The sequence below is a fragment of the Strix uralensis genome, chromosome 1, assembly GCF_047716275.1.
Source record: "Strix uralensis isolate ZFMK-TIS-50842 chromosome 1, bStrUra1, whole genome shotgun sequence".
In the NCBI taxonomy this organism is placed as follows: Eukaryota; Metazoa; Chordata; class Aves; order Strigiformes; family Strigidae; genus Strix; species Strix uralensis.
This window is the reverse complement of record NC_133972.1, coordinates 1,323,403-1,336,585: the sequence shown is the minus strand read 5'-3', so window position 1 is coordinate 1,336,585 and position 13,183 is coordinate 1,323,403. Positions and strand designations below refer to the sequence as shown.

Below are 13,183 nucleotides of genomic sequence, written 5' to 3'. Positions count from 1 at the left end.
TTCAATATAAAACATTCAGGTAAAACTCAGAGGTATGCAAAGGAACTAAGTTTGATGGGTTATAATTCAGTCTTTATGAAAGTATTATTTCTAAAGCAAAGGAAAGGAGGCTTTCAGACTTCTCTGCCTAATCTGTGGAAGGCATCCTGGCATCAGAATTTACAAAGCCTGCAAAGAGGAGACAGGACCAATATCATCATGCCCGTTAGTGCTTATTTGCAAGGTCAAGCAGCAATACTGGAACCACTCGCACTGACCCAAAGGCAGCACTAAGCATCCTGGTAACCTTCAAGCCAGAAATCAGTGCCTTGTGGAATGTGTCCCTTAAGCCTTATCCTGCTTTCTGTGTGATAAAAAAATCCCAACGGTTTTGAGGAATGCAATGTTTGCAGGGCTCTGCCAGTTTGAATGTAGCCTGATTTTCTAGTTAGATATACATCGACATACCCAATAACATTTCCAGTTGCCCTTAGTATACCATATTTTCCTGTTATTTTCCACTAAGTGCTGTGCACTGTGCTGTCCTTTTCTCTTTCTCTGAATAAAATCCAGTGAAGTCAATATTAAGTTATAAAAGGCTGGTCAGAGTCTTCCCTAAGCATTTGTGAAGAGTTTGCTTCCTGTTGGATCTCATTTATGGCTGAGGCTTCAGCTCATAGAGCTAAAGCTATTTAGCATAGCTGAACTTTGCCATTGACTTTTATTTCCCTGGTCCTTTTGGTCAGGATGCCAGGAAAAATATGAAAGAGGAAAAATGATCTTGGAGATATAGGAATCAAATCTGAGGTCACGTTTGCACCTACATATATAGTACTTCTTCAGCTGATCAAGGATGCAATATTTAACTCCAGTTTGCAAAAATATAGCAAAGACCTAATAGCTTCAGAGTTGAATGATCTGAATGCTTGTTCCCACCTCTGCAACTTTCTTTCCAGCTGGCATCTGGAACATCACTATGCCACAATCCTTAGAATTGTCACTGGGCATCTAGATCCATACATGGGCACCTGGACCACAAATGTCTGGGAGCATCAAGTTCCCAGCAGATCTTGAACTCAGCATGCTGTGATTTAGTTAGCTAAAAATTGGAACTGGGTGTCCAATTTGATGTACCCAAATGTGTGGTGAAAGCAAATCACAAAGAGCTGTCATGGACTATGAAGTGAAAAGAAAGAGGAAAGAAAAATAAAAACATTTCCTGATGTTCAGTTTCAGGAAATGGTGTTTCAGTTTGTGCCCATTGCCCCTGGTCCTGTCACTGGGCACCACTGAAATGAGCCTGGTTCTGTCCTGTTTGCACCCTCCTTTCAGGTATTTGAGCACATTGATAAGATCCTCCCTGAGCCTTCCTTCTCTAGGGAGTCCCATTTCTCTCAGCCTTTCCTCATAGGAGAGATGCTCCAGTCCCTTGACCACCTTTGTGGCTCTGTGCTGGACTCTCTCCAGTACGTCCATGTTTCTCACGGTCTGAGGAGCCTGGAACTGGACCCATTGCTCCAGGTGTGGCCTCAACAGGGCTGAATAAAAGGGAGGCATCACTTCCCTTGGCCTGCTGGCAATCCTTTGCCTAATGCAGCCCAGGATACCACTCGCCTTCTTTGCAGCAAGGTCACATTGCTGATTTATGTTCAACCTGGTGGGAGACAGAGTGGGAGAATGGAACCCAAAAAGCAAAATTCTGGGAAAAAAGTGGTAGCTGCACAAAGAGAAGGAGAATAATGGTTAAGCAGTAAAAACAAAGCACAGGGTAGAGAATGTAACTAGTAGTGTTTCCTTTCTCATAAAGCCAGGTACAGAAGGGAACGGAACAAAATTAAAGGAAGGGCACTCTTTTTTTTTTTTTCATTCAACACATTATTAGAGTATTGACCTCACTAGCTACATCATATTATTAAACAGCACTTCAAAACCTTTGGTTGTTGGCACTGGAATACAGTCTTCTGTACTGTTAAATTTTGGTCCAGCTAGCCCTCTCAAGCATAGCTGAAGACCTAGTACAGGCCAGGGACTATTTCAATAGGCATTTACCTTATTTTGGTGGCTGTATTACACATGGGTGATTCTGCAGCAGCTGGACTCAGAACCTTATATATTCAACATCCTAGTATAGATATAGTTGTGGTGGCAGGGAGTTTTCAAGGTTAACTATTTAACAAGCTTCCTGAAAGGACTGAATGGTTAAATGGTGTCAAGAATGAGAGAAAAAAGGTATTAATGACAGAAGTCTCCTGTTTTAGAGTTTACAAATGTTTGCAATGATCAGACATGAGGAGAAAATTACACATTAGAATAAATTGCAGCCACAGAGTGACATTTCTTAATATCTTTGTTTGGCATTTGGCTAGGGTTGATTTTTCAGTGAAGTAGATATTTGATACTGTCTGGCAAGCAGTATGACCTTGTACTCTTCCATGAAGAATTAAAATGCTGAGATGAGAAAGAAGAATATAGTTAGGAATGAATAAAGAAGATCAAAACAGCCAAACCCCTTTAGCACAGCTGATTTGATTTTCCTTTACACTGGCATAGGTTTTCCTTGAAGAAGGAGGAAGTGGGAGCATTCACTAGTGATATGTCTCCCTGGAAGAGCCATCCATTATGCTTTGAATGAAAATTGGCTTAATGCTAACAAGATTTGAGGCCTTTATTTATTCCAACCACACAGACGCATGGATCAGACTTGAAGGCCTGTGATGGTTTTATTCGTAGATGATTTTGCCTAATGCTGGTTATCTTTCATAACATTTGCTTTGATTTAGTTTATTCCCCCTGAGGTCATTACTCATATGTTACGTGCGTCCGGTGAAAGGACACCACTAATGCCATTGCCATTAAATCTTGTTGCCCTTGCATCACACAAAATCTCTGCTCCAGCTCCAAACCATATAAATTTATTGAGTTTAATCAGTCAGGACCACATTTAATGCAGTCACTAAGCAGTCACATTGGGGGCTTCATTGTTGCAGTCAGTGAAAAATAATGGAAACAGGCTGCCACCAAGCATGACCTAGGCAGCCCTGCAGCTCAAAGTCTACAATGAGCTTCTGGGCAGCATTCTTCTCTGTTACATATTAGCAGGAAGAGTCAGAGTTAAGAGTCGTACACAGGGGTTTAGAGCTCATGTGCATGAGATGTTTTGAGCTCAGCAAGATAAATACATTTTATACACCTGTGAATTCTCTTAGGTTCAGATTGACTGATTTGTTTAACTTAATTCTCCCTTGGAGGTAGCTTTGATTAATTTGGCTATGCAGTGCATAATTTAATTCTTCTTAAAGTGAAACAAGTTGCCTTGCACTCTCTTTTACTGTGAACTAAATGTATGCTTCCAGGGACTGCTGCAAAATAACCATTGTGCTTGAGTTTTCAGCTTTCTTTACTACACAACAAATCCCTAATAGGAAAAGGTATTAGACCCTTAACAGTGTTATCTTAGGTTCCAAGCTCACTTTTCAGGAATTATTGACATTCCTGAGACTTCTCCTGAGCTGCCAGCACTATCAGTGCCTAAAGATCTCAACGTTAAACATCCTTAAGTATTTCTGCTGGTGCCTATTGCAGATATCTGGCCTTTTAAGGCTCACACTGAAATGTGGTACCACGGGAGCATCCTGATTCAGAGAGTTTTGTTTATTAGCTGGGCAATGGCTAAGTGAAGGGCAGAAATGAAAGATGTGCTGGTCTTCTTGACTGTTTTGCTGCCTGACCTGTTCCCTTGCATAGCTGTTCATTAACCTAAGTTAAAGATTAATAATTATAAGGCTCTATACTGTTTCCATGTGAAAGATGACAAAAAGAAACTATTTATGAATGCAAACACCAAAACTCCAGTTCTTCCCATCTCCTACAAGCTTGGCTTCCCTGCCCAAGGAGCACAGAGAAGGAAAGGTGGCAGCTGTTTGGGGTGGAAAAGAGTCTTGAGTGTCTCCACACACAGAGGTACCTCCAGGCACATCCTTTACCTCCAGAACAACAGAACAACTTGAACCATGTCCTGATGGCTATTGAAATTGGTTTGGTGTTATTTGATCCACACTGCAACTGCATGAAAGGAATCAGGTCTTGTTTGATCCACTCCACACACCTCCCTCCATTCTCTAAGGTCTGCAGTAAGCAACAGAAAGAGAGCAGAAGAGATCCCAGCATTGTAGGGCTCTGCTCTACCCATGAATCTATTTGAGGTGAATCATTAAATAGATTTATTTCCTCTTTTAGCATTCCTTTACAAGAACTTAATTCTGTCCAGACCTTGTGTAGGAAAACCTGGCCTCAGACTGATGGGTGTGAATACCGAGCACAATGTTTGAATGATTACGAGGTATGATGACTAAGTGTTTCTTATGAAGCAGCTCTTCATAGGTACTATTTAAGCAATCTGTAGAGTTCTGGGGTGTCTTTCTTACCACCACTTTTATTATCTGATTTTCTGTTGTTTGGATTGTTCATTGTTCATTATAAAACCTTATTGACTGTATGCACACATGGTGCACACAACCATGTATGCACACTGAACAGTACATTACAACACCTGTTATGGCTTGCCAGAAAAAATGGCAATGTGTGGCAAGAATTTCTGAAGCATCTTTGACTGGAAGATCTCTGCCATCTGTAGTCCATTGCCCACTTTAAAGATGGTGAACTGAGGCATACAGAAGAAATCGTTCCCCAAATGACTCTGATTTATGTCACTCAACCCACTGAAATTCTCAACACACTTCTCCATGAGCTGCTCTCTGTTTTACTGAGCTCCCATATAGACTGCTCTTTTTCCTCTTCTGAATTTCAATGAGTTTCACACTAGGCAGGTTTCATTACCTTGTTTATCCTTTGAAAATACTTGTGTGTCTGAAACTTTCAAAACATATCTGATTTTGTTTGCAGATGATTTTTACCTCCCATGATATAACTAAGAGAACATTCAGTTTGATTGCGTTCATTTATTTGCCTATTAGTCTGTTTGTAGCTATAATAAGAAAGTAAATGATTCCACCATGTATTTTATTTATGTGATTTGTTTGAATAGTAAACTGCAGAGCCTGATTAAAATGCTAAAAATTATGGAGTCTTGGCATCCAAAGTCGTAACTGGAATCATTATACAGAGGATTTGCAAGCTGCAGAGGTTGCATGCAGACTCAGATGCAGAATCTAAACTTCTTTATCCTCCTTTCACTGCATTCAAAGTTTGGGGTTGCTCAAATCCACACAGAACACCTTTATATATCCTAAAACCTTACATCCCCAAAGCAGTTAGGATCCATCAGAAATAAACTATCTTTATCTTGTTTCCTAGTGTCTTTAAGTGAGTGCTTAATTTCACTGGGGTGATGCCACCTTATATTTCGTCGGTTTGTGAACTACCTTGTAAATGATCTAAAGTGGGAGTAGTGACCTCCAGCTTAAAAATCCTGTGATTTGATAAACAGGTGCTTGCTCTACATCATGTTAGAGTCTTTAACACCAGCATTGCTTTTAGGAACAGTCTATCTCTCCTTGGAGGTTTTCAGACCAGCTAGTAAAGTGTAATTAAATTTCTCTGTTTATTGTGACTAATGGCATGTAGCAGGTTTTGCAGTTGTTTTACTTCCAGTATTTTTGAAATAGAAAGGCCAGGTTTCCCCTCCAGTGCTACAGGCTTGTAAGGCACACAGCTGTTACATTTGCAGCCTACGTGGTAGGAACACATTATGGAGGAGTTTTTAGGAACTACCCTGCCAGAGATGGAAAAAAAAAAAAAAGAGCCTGGGTTGTTATTTTTGAAGCAGCGTTCTTTTTACAAGTGTTCCTAAGGATGTGGAAATCAGATCCATTTCATAATTGTTTCTGTGTCCTGCTGTGTGTAAGGCACTTTAAAAGGTACTTTATTAGTATAAATGAGGGAAAAATCCTGGCTCACTAAAACCCCTGTCTTGATGAGTCAGTACATTTCTACTTCTTTCCACCTCCAAGCAATTATTCTGATCTATGGAACAGCACTGGTGAATCAGATGGCTTCTATTAGTTATATAAACACAGTTTGCAAAGTTTTAATGGAAACAAATTAGATCTGAATTTCTTATTAAATAGAGGAAAAGGTGAATCCAGACAAAGTAGAAATAAGACAGACACCAGTCCTTAAAGTGAGGGTACTTAGTGTGTGAAACAGGTTATCAAAAAGTCTGGTAAACTGTGCATGACATGAGATGCTCAGGCCCAAACATGATATTTTTATTTCACTCTCCCTCCACCCTCTGAAGTTAAACCAAAGTTAATGTAAATGAAAACTGAAGTTAAACTATTGACCTAGATATCTAATGCCACAGTGAAAAGTAATACCTAATCTGAATAGGAAAAAGTTATCAGTGAAATTAAACTGTTTCCTGGGATGATTTGTCAGGATCTCAGCTTTGGGTTAAAGTGTTAGAATTAGTACTATGCTTGGGGCCTGATCATGCTCACCTTAGACACAGGTATTAATAGCTTGTATCAGAATTTGAGTGTAGACACTTTTGGGCTTGTTTATAGTGGAAATCACTTTTTTTCCACACACTGTATTTTCAGGCCCAGCCTTTTGTTTGTGCTTCTCTTGGTGGGAGACCTCTGAGTTTAGACACCTTCTGTGCAGATGTCTCTGTCTGAGCTGCAGGGCTCAAAAAATTGATTGAATAAAAAACCCCCAGCTTTCCATGTCACAATTCACTGAGTCTATTTTAGACACTTATTTTAGGACCTGTAGTGCTCTGCACTCCTCTGAATATCCTGGTTAGATTTCCTCTACCTGAAAGGCAGCCTAGGAGACAATCCACATTTATTTAGTCAGATCAATCCCATGCTGTTGTTGCTTCTTTTTTTGTACTCTTTTATTTGTTATTAATTGTTATATAATTCTATTTTTTAATAAGTTGTGAGGTGGAAACAAACCTTTGGGTTCTGGGTTTGCACAGCATTTCAGTACCAAAACAATAACCACAGCAAACCTCTGAGTCTGGAGCCCGTAGTTTGGAGGCCGTTGTGACTCTGGATTCAGAGGGTAAATTCTTATCCTGCTTTATTTCGTTAATGCCTCAGTGAAAGTAAAGGTCACATGGACTCCTGTGCTGAGTTCCGTGTTGCTGAGGTTGTGCTGTTACCAGTATCTTCTTATGTCTTGGACTGCCATGTCGATAAATCTTTCAACACATGGCACTTTCTGATGGAGAGACATCTGGGCATTCAGGTGGAAATGATGAGAGGAACCTGCACTGGGCATCATTTACCCATAACAGATTTCATTAAGCTCTTGCCTTTTGCACAGTGTAAACTGTGTGCTTTCACAGTAAGAAGAGCAGAATGCAAAATGAGCAGAGAAGGCTCTAATTGCTCTCCTACAATTTCTTCCCCAGAATAGCCACAAAAGCGTGTAAGAGAAGAAAATTTCTCCTCGTTTTACAGACAGATGCAAGTCTGAAAATTCTTCCTCCCAGGTACAACATACTGCTGACAAAGCAATACATAAAAATAATTTAAAAATAAAAATCCTGAAGCTCAAGGTCTTTTTAGCTCTGTGCATCAGAAGATAATTAAGTATTTTATTTGCCGACAGGTCTACAGCTGGTCTTCCGGACAGTCTGGGGTTTGGGTCTCCTAGCCCAGTGCTCCACCAGTGACATCTACTGGCTAACAGCACCCTCGGCATCCCACACTGTGGTGGGACCGGTCATGGTCTAAGACCAGGGTGGCATGAAAAGGCAGACACTGGAGAACTGTCACTGCTGAGATGAGCCATGTGAAGGATTTGCTCAGTTATGAAACCCTCAAAATTCTTTTGACCAGCACCATCCCTGGATCATGGCCAAGTTATGAGTCTTTTTATTACTGATTAATATTCAAAAGGGCATGACGCACATGCCTGTGGGCACAACTGCTTTGATGAATGCTTAATATGTCTGATTTAGTGCTGTAGTGCTTCTGGCTTCAGCCAATAACAACCAAGTGACCGTTGAATGAAAAAAAGTCCAGCTATTCAATCAGCTGTCACACAGTTTCCAAAAAGATTCTCCTTGTCTAACCTCCAGGGAGTGAATATTCAACCATAGCTATGGGATTGGTAAACACCTATAGAAAACACAAAGACTTGCCTCGAAAAAGGGAATTTCTGAATGTTTGCATACAGTGATGTTTTATATTTGTTCTCTGGTACATGCATCTGTGAGTTAAAGTTGTCATTCTTAAACTTCAGTATATCACCAATCGTCATTATTGTTTCATTGAATTCCTCCTGCAAAACAAATACAAAATAAATGATGAACATCAAGCTGAATTCTAAAGTTCAGCCATGTTTGTGCCCTTTAGTATTCACTATTTGCAAACATTACTCAACATTCAGTCCCTGTTAGAGATGAACTGCTGGTTGTTTATTTGAAGCCATTGAACCACGTTAAGGCAGGCAACACTGTGTAGCCTAGCAGCAAGCCAAAAATAAACCATGCCGTGTGAAACACTGACAAGCAATGGTGTTTCTTACCTTTCATTTTTTTAATATCCTGTCTTGGCCAAATAGAAGTGGTGTTTAAGCAACTGGTAGAAGACACCTTTCTGGAAAACACCTTTTTGCAAAACTATTTCACTGCCCAAATCCCAAAGTTTGGCTTCTGTTGGTATAGAAAAGACATTTTTTTGTGTTTTATTTAAATAAGAATTATTAACTTTCTAAATGAGGTTACTATCTTTCCACTTGCACTGAAAAGACACATTTCTCTATCTTTCTTCGTATGCAAAACCAAAGGAACAGATTTAATTTGTTAGTGGGATACCTTGCTATCGTTATTTCACCTTAGTGATTTCATTGGCACAAAGTCACAATGAAATGTTGATAGATAAAGTCTATTTCTGCTAGACAGCAGACATCACTGTGGTCATTACAATGACTACATACCCTCCCCCCTCCGTCCCCCCCCATCTCACTTGTGGACATGCAATGCATTTCCTTAGTTTTATGCTATAAAAACGTTTGCCTTGCAGGCTGTGACACAACCTTCACATTGCATAAGACTCTTTACATTGGAAAAATATCCAAATGCTTTAAAAAATGTTAACTATTTCCTAGGGCCACAGGAGCACTCTACAGAGCCTAGAGAAAGTATTTATGAAGTGCTGTGTAAAGTAGATACAACACTGTGCTTTAGCGATGGCTAATCTTAAACCAGATGGACATGAGATACACTTTATCATTTGGGCTGGGACCAGGGAAATGTCCCTGCAGTGGATGCATCTAGCACTGTAGATATGGCTTAAGGCTTTCTAGACTGTATCCTAAAGCACTCTCAGTAAGAACTGTGGGAGTTCACCAGATGGTAATTTCTAACATTTGCTTCCATAGTCTGATGCGCTACAGACCTGCTTTAAATTCTCTTACTAAATTCTCTTGTTACCACTTGGACATTTCTCAGTCAGTGGGCTTACAAGATAATATTACTTGTTGATATCCTGTAATGCCACAGTTGGCAGGCAACTCTCATCTATATTCTGGGTTAGTTTGGAGAATGAGAGAATTGCTCATTTGTTTTCCCAAGCAGAGAATGGAATAGAAAAATCAGTTCTACCAAGCGACAATAATTTCACGGACTTTAGCTGACTGCAACAGAGTTAGTCACACTGCAGACCCTTGCAATAATCAGTGGTGAGAAAAAGGAGAATTCGGGCCAGGATTTGTCTGAGATACTCTGATGTCTATTTGAGGAGGAAATGCCCTCTGAAAGGGCTTGTTTCTTTCCATTGACTGAAGGCAAATAGTTCAGATTTGGATGTCTCTAGCAAAAATATCTATATTTTGTGTACCTACCATGATTCCTTATTTCCACATTGTGAGAACCTTGGGTAAGAGGTCAATCTGCTCTGAATAACACGTACAGTCAGCATCTCTAAAATAATGACAAATTTCCTATTTTACTCTTATATACAAGTATTTATCTTGCAGATATCTTAGCAGCATGCTTCTTTACTTACCTCATTTGGCTTTGCTGGATTTGAAACAAGTTTAACCAACCCATTGTTTGTTGTTTGGTGAATGCTGAAAAATGTGGGATTCACAGGACTGTAGAACAGACGGTAGAACTAAGAACTTACAAATCTCAGTGTAATTTAAACAAGGAAGATGGACACTATGTAATGTGCCATATTAGAAACAGGTTTCAAGGCTTAGACGTTCACTTTAACCGGAAGAGGCAGCCAATGTTGCCCTTTGTACTTGGGTAAATTCCAAACACCTTGCCTAATAGTTATTCTACAGAACATAAAACAAAACAATGCAAAAACCTTCCCTGGTTTAGTGGAAAATTTAGTTGAATCAGGCGTTATTAGAAAAAGAGATAAATCTGACCTACTTTAATTTGAAATCTTTGAAAATCTCTGGCAAATCTTCAAAATCTTTGAAATATCATGCAAAGGTCTGGTTGTGCATAACTAAGACAAGTTCCTTCTCCAGCTTGTAGTCCTCAGTTCCCATTTATTTCCCCTAAAACAAGGACTTTAGGACTAAATGCAAAGCTTTCCCTATTCAAAGCTCAAGGACACTCGGGGTAGATTTTGGCAATATTTTAACCATGGTCCAGTTGATCTAGCCTCCCTTTACATTGGGCGATAAACATCCTTAGGCTTTTTCTTAAAACATTCTTCCATCCTCTTCAAACATCGAAAATTTATTACAGAATCAGGCTGGCATCTGAAAGATGAATTACATTCCTGATGTGAGCAGGGTAACTATCACATTACCTAATGTATTAGAGTAAAATAAAAAGGTTCATGGCTCTCTAGGGTGAAAATAATATTTATGAGAAAAAAATAAAAGATGAAACTTAGAAATACAGGCTCTGCTAAACAGCTCTATAAATAAAGAAGAACACGTCAGGAGAACTAAACAGGCGTGGAAACCACCATAAATTGTACCTTGGAGAAGTTTGTGACTTGTAATCATAGAACATTAACATCATCATTCAAATGGACTGTCACACTGTCTCTGAAGGGTGTTTCTTGTCTCCTTTATTGCATGCTAACCTCCTGCTTGATGAATGCTTAAGGAAAAAAAATGCACAATTCCTTTAAAGGAGGAATTGCTGCCTATGAGATGTAACATTTAGAATAACATTACTAGATGATTATTGCATATTTATAACCTGTGCACAGTCTCGCACTTCACAAAACTAGAAGAGTGGGGTTCAGGTAACTCAGGTGGTGATTCATATCTCATTGTTTTAGATGCCTAAATGTTAAGTGTGCAACTCTAAGCTAGTCTAAGTTTAAGAAAGCTCTCTTTATAGAAATTAGAGAGAAAATAGAGAGAAAAACTTGCCTCCAGAAATTTATTAATTTGGTGACCATATTATGACTGTATTAAAGGGAGATGAATTGCCCTCTGGAGGTGTTTTCTCTCCACTGTTGCTAAAGGGAATCTATGCTGACCAGTTCAGATTTAAGCATTTTAGAACTAGAGTTTAAAGTCAGGTTGCACAAATTGTATTGAAGTGATGATGTTATGTCCAAATTCATTTAGTGGAAAAGGAGGCCAGAGAATTGGTAAACTATGGAAAAGCTTCAAGGACCAAATTTATCAAAGAAGGTAGCAGTTATACCGCCACCGTTAAAATAAAATTCTATTTTAACTCATTGAATAGGTACATGGAAATAGGAAGATGATTTCTTAAGCTAAGGATTCTCAAGGCTTTCTTTTCATAGTTACTCTTTTCTGGGCTTACAACTCAAGCAATCCCTAATTTGAGAACTACGTCCCTTTTTTGCTTATTGCATTTTTTATCCTCCATCAGTGATCAGCCTACTGTCATTGGGATCGCGAGGGTTTTTCTTGTCAGCTACTTCTGTCTACTGTTAGCATATATGTTACTGGCATTTTACAGATTCTTGAAGACACCTAGGCTAATATGAGCCTGACAAAATGGCTGTCCCATGCAGTCTACTGGATCTTATTCACTTTCAGCTGTGATTTAAACCTCATAGATAAGACATTTCCGTCCCAGGACAGTGGTCTAAATTTTATTTTTCTCCCATATTTTCTGAGTGAAACTAGTTCTGCTACAAAGAGCTCTGATAATAAAAAAACTCCATCAACCTTAATACACTTATACATGCTCAATAAGTTTGAAACCTATTGACAATTGTGTATGCGTTTTTCTTGACATAACCTCCCATCCAAAAATGCTTGACAGGAAAGATTAAGCAGTGATCATACCGGTGTTACATGAGGAGAAGGAAGGTATTTGAAGTGATGGCCAAATACAGTCTGAACAGGAAGAACCACAGTGTCTGAAGATCTGTGCACTGTCCTCAGGAATTCAAATCTGCAGATGATGTGTTCTTGCAAGCCAGAAGAGTTGTTTGACTCCAGACGTGTTCCTGTAGTGAGTGTGGGAGAGACAATGGTGAGGAGAGAGGTGGCTGTGCATATATCACCTCTATAGTTCATTTTCTCTCAGAGAGGAGAAAAGGTCAAAAGCCAATGTGTCCTCCCCAACCTCAGGCCCCATCACACACAGTAAAATCTAGCAAAGAAGGAAGATAGGCACCTTCCTTTTTATTTGCCAGTGAAGCCAGTTTAGAGCTGGCACAACTTCACTTACAGCTTGAGCTTTGGCACCAAGATGTTGCAACAAACCTGACAAACAGACTTTCTTTGCAAGGCTGAGCAGGAATATGAATCAGCTTTCTGTTCCTCTTTCCATTCTGTGGGCAGAAAAGGGAGTGAACTGCTTCAATGACTTCCTGGGCTTAATTCAATCAAACATGTTTTTCAGTGATTGGGCAATGCTGTCCATCCATTCTCAAACTCAGGAAGAGTCTGATCCTGGTCTGGGGTTAACATGACCAATGTGATGAGGTGGGGTCTTTCTGGCAGAGACTAATGGCCAAGAACAGACACATCTTGAGGGCAGAAATTTGATGGAGATGAGCATGTCTTCTGATGGGTATTGCAGTATGTCACCCCCAAGATTCAAACTCACATGTCACTACAAGGATAGCACACCAACTCTCATGAAGGTACAGTGTTTTGTCTTAATCAGGTTTCTAAGCCACTCAATATATTTAAATTCTGAATGGAAAGCCGTATCTGCCTTCTTGCACATTTCTGCTTTCAGGAAACTTTTATCTTCGCTTAATTTTCTTTATCAAAGTGAAACACACACATACACAGGTAATTCATACGGAAGTGCATTAGA

The 13,183-nt window shown here is 39.5% G+C and overlaps 1 long non-coding RNA gene across 1 annotated transcript; it reads right to left on the bottom strand.

The window, feature by feature from the left end:
* Window positions 1-7,591: 7,591 nt before the first annotated feature.
* Window positions 7,592-10,082, bottom strand: LOC141952889 (uncharacterized). Its single transcript, XR_012631796.1, has 4 exons — window positions 9,963-10,082; window positions 9,799-9,877; window positions 8,482-8,608; window positions 7,592-8,235 (listed from the first exon to the last, which is right to left on the bottom strand). It is a non-coding gene; the product is annotated as an uncharacterized LOC141952889 (long non-coding RNA).
* Between the last annotated feature and the right edge of the window lie 3,101 nt (window positions 10,083-13,183).